We start from the raw sequence: 10,000 nt of genomic DNA, 5'->3' as shown, positions 1-10,000 counted from the left end.
ATATTCATATTCTTATAGATATACTTGTGTGGTATATATATATATATATATATATAATATATATATATATATATATATATACATACATACATATATATATTCAACAACTCACTATGGTATTACCTCTCCATTCGTGTAGCAGAATATAACCGCCACAACCGCTCCCGTACTTCCCTCAATGACGCTGTTGGACGTCTGGTAGAAGTCGTACCAGTCGCAGCCAACACCTCGAGGGCGGTAGATGGTCACGATGTACTGCAGACCGAATAGCGGTATGACCATCATGGTTGCTCGAACTGCTTTCCTGTCAAAGCACATGGAACGTAGTAAATAATATGCACAGTCGAAAAATTTACCGTTCAAAAAAATAAAAAAATAAAAAGAAATCCTGGTGTAAATGTTGACAGACAGCATTTAGATCCTGTATTCTTTTTCAAGAATTTTGCAGTTTCATGTATTTTTTTTTTCAAGAGTTAGAAAACATATACACAGTAAAAAAAAAAAAAAAAAAAAAAAAAAAAAACATGGAATAAATGTTGACTGACACCATTCAAATTCTGTATTATTTTTTCAAGAATTTAGCAGTTTTTAGCATTTTTTTTTTAAAGAATTAGAAGGCACAAACTGCATTTAGAAAGAATAACATTGGTTATGTCAAAGATTCCCTTAAAATTCATTCAATTTAGCAAGGTTTTTTTTTATAGTCTACACTGTTTAAAATTTGCCGTAAAGAAAAAACCGTAACATTCCTGGAATAAATGTTGCTAAGCATTTCCCAATTTAAAAACAGATTTAATGACAGTGAGATATTACGGTCACCAACCCGTAAAAGATGTTAACAAAGTAGGGTACAAATTACGGTCGCCTATATTTTACTGGAATACAGTTGAGAATAGTATATTTTTTACGGAGAATTTCCGATGAAAATTACGGTTTTTTTTTTTTTAAGTGTAGTACGGCATGAGAGACTTCCCCCCCCTCCCCCCCTCTTTTTTTTCTAGGTTGTACATTGTATGTTCAAATGAAACTTGATTACAGTATTGTCATGACAGTATTTAATGACAGCAATTTTTACTTAATGAAATAAAGGCAATTTGTTTAGTCTAGCTAAATAATTAGGAGTAAAAGGCAAATATATGTCAATTGTTTTAGTTATGATTCAGAATATCCCCTAAACATCAAGCATAATAATGAAGAGTAATGTAGAGAGTTTATTTATGATTATGATTTTCATCATTATAGACAAACATAGATAATAAAGTACCTTTATAATGATTATTTCCATCAGTAGACACAGACACAGACGATAAGCTTTGGAAATAACACTTGAGAAATATATCCTTCTGTTATGTGGTTATAACAACTAATTGACTCGTTAGGTATACAAAGAAAACTAGACCTAAGTTTCAGAGCATCTTACAGTATGAAGTGCTCTTGAAAGATCATCAGAACATTAAAAAAACACCACACCTAACAAACTTTAGTTGTGAATCTACACTTCAGTGAACCATACTTCAGTTTTTTAGAATTGGGAAAAACTCATAAGTCCCTGGCGAGTTTGATTTCGTATTGAATTAAGTCTTAGTTTTTCACATAACAAGTTCGGCTACAGTCTCTGTAGCACTATAGAGCTTCCATCCTTAATATGCAAGATATATATATATATATATATATATGCATATATATGTATATATATGTATATATATGTATATATATATATTTATTTATATATCACTGTTGTTATACATGTGCAATATAATCTCTCTCTCTCTCTCTCTCTCTCTCTCTCTCTCTCTCTCACACACACACACACACACATATATATATATATATATATTTATATATATTTATATATACATATGTATATATATATATATATATATATACATATATATATATATACTGGAGGTATGTTTGGACAAAATGCTTATTTGTGAACCAAATATTATTTGAAATTCACCAGTAAAATTCATCTCAATCACACTGTTATCTACGCTATTAAAATCTGTTGCAAGTAGCAACAACAGCAACAAATGCAGCCGTTTCTTGTCCACTGCAGAACAAAGACCTCAGATATGTCTTTATTCATGCCTAGTGTTTGAACAGTTTTCAACACATCCCTGGCTAATGAGGTCTGGTGATGGTGGGAAACTTTAGTTTGATCGCTCACAGCAAACCAACTTAGTATGGGTGGCACTGACGAGTTCAGCTTTGCTAATCATGGCAATGCACAAACCATTTCACCATGTTTTAAGTCTTATCATGAGAATATATTTACGAGCAATTATGATCTTCCATATTAATGTAAACAGTTTTTAATACGATCCCCTCTACCATTTGCATTGTTACTATTTATTATTATTATTATTATTATTATTATTATTATTATTATTATTATTATTATTATTAGCAATGCTACAACAGTAGTTTGAAAAGCATGATGCTATAACCCCCAGTTTTATAGTATGGAAAGAAGAGTATGAGATAGAACTTTATGGTTTATATATATATATATATATATATATATATTATATATATATATGTATATATATATTTATATATATATGTATATATATATTTGTTTATATATATATGTATATATATATATTATATATATATGTATATATATATATTTGTATATGCATAATTTTTATATATACATATATATATATATATATATATACATGTATATATATATATATATATATATATTTGAAAAGAAAAATGAAATACTAAAGCAGAAGCATTAGCTACTCTGTCTTCACTGATTAAGTCCCTCTTTTTATGCTTATTTTATGACCGCAATGTTAATTATATGTAAATTTCCCTCCCTTTACGCTGCTACGAAATTAATGTAAGTTTATTAAGCTAAATTAAAATTCTAAGTTTACCTTATAAAATAATAATGATAATTAAAAGGATTAAAATGACATTGTCAATAATTAAAGTAATAATACATCCAATTACCTCATTTGATTCTTCATGAAAATCAATCTAATTATATATCAATAATGATATATAATCTGCCCCTTTCTATGTAGGGATACCTTAATGAGGTGAAAGTTGTTTGTGTATCACCATGATCTGCAAATTTGTACTAGTCAGGGCCACCCATACTCGGTTGGTTTGCTGTGAGCGATCACACAAAAGTGTTCTACCATCACCAATCTGCAGTTGCACAGCGTGGTGATGAAAACTGGCTAAACCCCAGACGTGTATAGGGACATATCTGAGGCCTTTGTCCTGCAGTAGATTTGAAAACCCGCTGCTTTTGTTGTTGTTGTTATGTATAATCTGATTGTCTTTTAGACATGGATAGGGGCATTTCTGAAGTCTGTCCTTCAGTGGACTAGAAAAGGCTGCATTTGTTGTTGTTTTGTTGTTGTTGTTTTATATAATCTACATGGCTCCCAGACATTATAGGGTCATGCTTGAAGGCTTTGTCGTGTAGTGGACTAAAAACGGCTGAATTTGTTGTTGTTTTTGTTGTTATATATATTCTGCTTGGCTCCCAGATACGTAATCTATAGGGACATGTCTGAAGCTTTTGTCCTTCAGTGGACTAGACACGGCTGCATTTTTTTTAGTGTTGTTATCATAATCTACATGCTTTAGGACATGTCTGAAGCTTTTGTCCTGCACTGGACTAGACACGGCTGCATTTTTTATTGTTGTTATAATCTACATGCTTTTGGATATTGTTAAAAATCAATTAATATGCATTCCTTACCTGTACTGACTTGGCTCATTGCTGTTTGAAGATCGGACCTTATTTACCAGAATGCGAATGATATTGACGAGAAAAACAACGTTTACCTATGGAAGATCATCACAAAAGAAAAAGTATTTTATTAAGTTGTTAAGAAATTGCAATGATATGTGGGAAACGTCAGTGAAGAAGAATTGAAAAATTGCAATAATATATAGGAAAAATCATTGAAGGAGAATTGAGAAACTGCAAGAATATGTAAGAAAAATCACTGAATAAGAATTAAGAAATTGTAAGAACATAGTATATAGGGAAAATCTTAGAGGAATGATTAATAAATAGCAAGAAGATATAGGAAAACTCACTGAAAAATAATGGAAATTGCAGTAATATTTAGGAAAAATCATTGAAGGAGAAGAAATTGCAGGAATGTATAAAAGAAAAAATTGAAGAATTAGGAAATTGCAAGAATTTATAGGAAAATATTATTGAAGTATTAAGAAATTGCAATAATATCATCATCATCATCATCATCATCTTACCACAAGAGCCAGAAGGGGAGGGAAGTTGATGATCCAATCCAGTTCCAAAGGAACGAGCCAGCAGTGGGAGTTGTGAGCGCCGATCGTGCGTAGTATGGCGTAGATGGAGAGAGGGATCAGCGGGAACACTGTCAAAGGAAGACGTCCAATGATTGATGGGTTGATACGAGTTAATCTTGCGTAACTATTATATTGGTTGTCTTACGCCTGTGTCGAATATTGTTGCTTAATTTGATATGGTGTGTATAGTGTATTGTGTACTGGATATGTATGTATCTGTCCATATACACACACATATAGATATTTATATATATATATGCACATATACATATATATATATATACATATATATATATATATATATATATGCACACACACACACACACACACACATATATATATATATATATATATTTATATATATAATATAGGGCATCTATACACATGCGTATGTGTACTTATATCATATACATGTATACCGATATATATATATATATATATATGTGTGTGTGTGTGTGTGTGTGTGTGTATCTGTGTATGTTTGTATGTAAATATACACACATATATATGTATGTATATATATATATATATATATATAATGGTACATAAATCATCTTTACTAAAAGATATATATATTACAATAATTCGAAATATCACAATTTACTCTACAACATCGAAACTTACTCCAGCCGATGAGGTAAAAGGTAGTGAGGTTGTTCTGCTCAGCGAAGGCACTGGCAAGCAGCTTATGGAGATAATAGCCCTCGCAGAGATACCACATGTAATTAGTCAGGTTGGCGTATCTCCTGAGCAGGTTGAGAGCGATGCACCACGAAGGATTCTGGGTAGGAGGAGGAACATATGTATATTAATTACATGGGGATTATTGTGTAGGTATATGTATATATATATATATATATATATGTATATATATATATTACAGTATATGTATACATATACTAATATGTATATATATATATATATATATGTATATATATATTACAGTATATGTATACATATACATTTATGTTATATATATATATATATATATATAAACATATATATATATGTATATATGTATATATATACATATATATATATATATATAATACACATGTAAATATATATATATATATATATATATATATATTTACATGTGTATATATAACCTTTGGCAAACATCGATTGCGAAGGTATACCGTTTATTTTTAGAAAAAAAGCAAATCGGATAATATCTAGGTAAACGAGTAAAATTTGGAAACCAAATTGCCTGGATTTACATATAAAAATCAGGCTATATATCAGTTTAGTGAGATCGGTGTTACTCTATGGACATGAGTCGTGGTATGATAACGAAACAATTTCAAACAGATTTTGTGGATTTGAGAACAAAGCCCTCAGAAGAATATTGGGAGTTGAATGGCAGGACAGGATTAGAAATGAAACTGTAAAAGAGATTACTCTAGTGCCATATGTGGACGAGATCATGGTGAGGGGTGGATGGAGATGGTTTGGGCATGCTCTTTACATCATCATCAACATCATCCAAGCTACTACCCTAGTTGGAAAATCAGTGATTTTTCTTAAAATATTTTAATTAAAATCACTTCATAGAGATCTGAAAGATATCTGCTAAAGTAAGAAAAAATATCCTATTTATTTATTTATTTATATATTTGTTTGTTCATCCTCATCATCATCATCAATCATCATCATCATCATTCAAGCTACCACCCCAGTTAAAAAAAATCCCCGATTTTCCTTTAAAACACTTTTTATTGAAGTCACTTGTCATAGAGATTGGTAAGATACCAGGACTTAGCCTCAGCTAAAGTAAAAAGAAAATCTTAACAAACAAAGAAATCCAAATAGCATTACAACGTTAGATAATATTGTTTTTATAATTTTATTTTCCTTTATTTCTAGTAGTAAAAATAATTTAAAGTTTGACTCCATTGGACTTATCTTTTCATATATATTTTATTTTTCTTCCACAGATACGTTCTCCAGTCAACATCTCCAGATAGTCAGTTTAAAGGTAAATGTACTGTATTATTTTATAAAATGTATATAGAATTTATTTGTGTTATAGTTTTCAAAGTTAAACTGAATACAGTTTACTACATTTCGTCAAAGTTATTATAGATAAACTGTTAAAGTATTCTATTTTACTTTGTGACGCGTGTTTTCTCTACGATATTAATTTACTTAGCATATTTAGCGTATTCTATTATACAAAAATTTTCTAAATTTCAACTGTCAACTGTTTTATGTTCCATTCTCAATCCTTTTTTCTCATATGGTTTCTTTCTCAAAACTCCATCGTTTTGATTACGATAAATATATTGCGATACTGCATCGTTTACTTTTTTGTGATGATGTTTTTAGCGATTAATGTTCTTGAAGTTAATCATTAAGAGGCTAAAATCTAATTTAGTAACTTAATTAATCTAATATTCCTTTTTTTAAGTCCAATACTTCCTCAGATATAAATTGTTTATATTGCAGTATTTTATCGTCTACTTTTGTGACGATATATTAGCAATTTATGTTCATGAAGTTAATCCTTTAGAGGTTCAAATCTAATATGGTAACTCAATTAATCTAATTACTTTTTTAAGTCCAACATTTTCTCAGATATTAATTGTTTATAATCCTGATTCGTGTGGTTTTTAGTTGCCACTATCGATTTGATTAGCCATAAAAAAAAGATTTTTCTTCCTAAGCAGTTATTTAGTACAAAATTTGTCCGTAATAATTGTAATAGGTTTCTTAGTTTTGTTACTTTTTTTGCCTTTTGGTGCAAAGCTATGAGTGTCTATCCTTACATCATCTTTTCCTCTCATCAGTTTACCCCTTCATTTTAATTTGTTTCATCATTCCTATATGCTATATTATGAGCATTTTACTGTAATTTCCCAAGGAATTTTGTTTTGTAGAAACGCACAATATAATTTGTTTTTTGTTTTTGTATGTATAAATCCGTAAATTTTCTCTACAATGGGTTTGTAAGTCATTCAGTTTTCATTTCGGTATAGAGAGTTTCCGGGTCTGGATAAGGATAATCCTCTTAGCTTACAATTGGAAACCAAAATCCATTTCAAACAAGCGCTAAACTCCCTTTAAAAAAGAAATCTCCCCGATATAATAAAGATATATATATATATATATATATATATATACACATACACAGGCATTTGCTCTTTATAATTTAGGGAAGATATTTCTTTCTTGTCATGCCGAGTTGCATTGCCGAACGTATGCCTATTCGGTCTCTCCCCACCCCTTGGATAGGGGGAGAGGAGCAGTCATACCCTGGTGAGAGGGGGAAAGATAGATAGTATAGGGGTTGGGAGTAAGAAGGGTTGAATCTGTATGTACACTAATAATACAAGTAGCCATTAAACTTTGTATCGTATTTTAGGAAAATATATACACTCGTCATTTTCACATAGGAATAAACTAACGAAAAAGAAGGATAATTAATCCAAAAACTCACCTCTTGGATTATATAATTTACGTGGAGCTGAATTAATTTTAAGATTATATTTCCGATGGCTTCAATCAGCAGGCTGATGAATAGGTGTTTGTGTAGCGTGATTCGATGCACTCGGAGTTGCCTGGGTTGCGGAAAATAAGGGGGATTACTAGATATATATATATATATATATATATGGTGATTTCTATTGCTATTTCTCTCTCACTTTCTTATTCTCTCTTAAGCATGCTTGTGCAATATTATATATATATATATATATATATATAAATATATATATATATATATATATGTGTGTGTGTGTGTATATATATGTATATATGTATATATATATGTATTTATATGTATGTATATATATGTATATATATGCATATATATATATATATATATGTATATATATATATATATGTATATATATGTATGTATGTATATACATACATATATATATATGCACTATATATATATACTGTATATATGTGTGTATATGTATATATATGCTATATATGTGTATATATTGTAAATTTATATATACTATCCACATGTATATATATATTTATATATATATTATATATATATGTGTGCATTTATATATATATATATATATATTTATATATATATATATATTTATATATATATATATATATTTATATATATATATATATATATATGTATATATAGGCTATATATCATATACTGTTACATATGCTTAATAAGTTAGTCATTTAGTAAGAAATGAAGTATGCACAATATATTCAGATTATATATATATATATATATATATATATTTATATATATATATATATATATATATAAATGTGATATAAACTTACCATCAAAAGGGTATTACATTTTCTAATCATCTTGTAAAAAAATCTTAAGTTAATCCCAACAAGAAGCTCTAAATGCCATTAACAATTAAAACAAGGTAAACGGTATCAAGCGTCTCAAAGAACTTACTTGTATGCGAAGAAGATGCAAAGGGCGGGCAGTAGAGCAGCCACGGATATACTGTAAGCAGCTGTGTGAACGTATAAGACGACGTATGATATTCTCAGCTACGCTACAAGAGGAATAATTGCTCCACTCGTAGCCTCTCCGCCGGTACCAATTTGCCGTCAGCCTCGCATTTCTTAGTTGCCATTTCTGATAAGAAGAAAAAATAAATAGTAATGAATTAAGGGTAATTTTGAATAACATAGAAAAAATAGTAATGAATTAAGGGTTATTCCTGAAACAGTAGGTTATTCTGAATAAAAATAAAATAAAACAGTAATTGATTAAGGGTTATACTGAATGAAATAAGATAGAGTAGTAATTAATTAAGGGTTATTCTGAATAAGATAGAAAAATAGTAATTAAGGGTTATTCTGAATAAGATAAAAAAAACCATTAGGTTATTCTGACTGAAAATAAAATAAAACAGTAATGGATTAAGGGTTATTATGAATGAAATCAAATAAAACTGTAATTAATTCAAGATTATTCAGAATAAGATAAAAGAAAACTGTAGGTTATTCTGAATAAAATAAAATAAAACAGTAATTAATTAAGGGTTAGACCGTTAGACTGAATAAGATACAAAAACAGTACTGTAATATTCTCAGTATTGCTAATGTTTCTTTAACTCAATACGAATCCTTTGATTGTGAGTCTTGATTACAAATTTACGCAAGAGAAAATTATAGATACCTTTACGCAAACGACTATCTAATCTCTTATTGAGAAATGCGTATCCATCTCTCGAGAAAAGTCAGTGATCATACTTTGCTAACGGCAATGGAATTTTATTCGAGAGGTCATGCGTATCGCTAGTGGTCTTAAAAAGATGCAATAATGTACTTTATTATATTCCTCCAGATATATACTCGTAAGTCACTAGCAAAGCAAGCTCTTTCTTAATAAATTTCGTTATTTTGTCTGCAAATGAGAAAAATCTAAGTTATATGAACTCATTTATTAACGACCGGAAGATTTGTAAATGTCAAGTAATGAAATTGTGAGATCTCGAACTCGGGGTGTGTTCAGAGCATGTTAATAAAGACAGTTAATTTTCTAACATGCAAACGGAAAATCGGAAAATTACACCTCGTATTATTCCGTTAGTATCAACAATGATACACATTAAAATATTTAATTCATAAAGCATTGTTTTGCAAGTTTAGTAAAGATCATTTTTACTGTGCTGTATGATGTTAGAAAGAATGGTGACCGATGTGGTAACGTTCGTGACTGGTGAACGCCAGACAGGGGTTC

At 29.4% G+C, this 10,000-nt stretch overlaps 1 pseudogene; it reads right to left on the bottom strand.

Annotated features, from left to right (window-relative positions):
- The window catches only part of LOC137620050 (calcitonin gene-related peptide type 1 receptor-like), a 55,007-nt pseudogene that overhangs the window by 6,350 nt on the left and 38,657 nt on the right, over positions 1-10,000 (bottom strand).

This window comes from Palaemon carinicauda, chromosome 26, assembly GCF_036898095.1.
Source record: "Palaemon carinicauda isolate YSFRI2023 chromosome 26, ASM3689809v2, whole genome shotgun sequence".
In the NCBI taxonomy this organism is placed as follows: Eukaryota; Metazoa; Arthropoda; class Malacostraca; order Decapoda; family Palaemonidae; genus Palaemon; species Palaemon carinicauda.
Note: the sequence above shows the minus strand (reverse complement) of the source record. Positions and strands in the feature narration are given on the sequence as shown.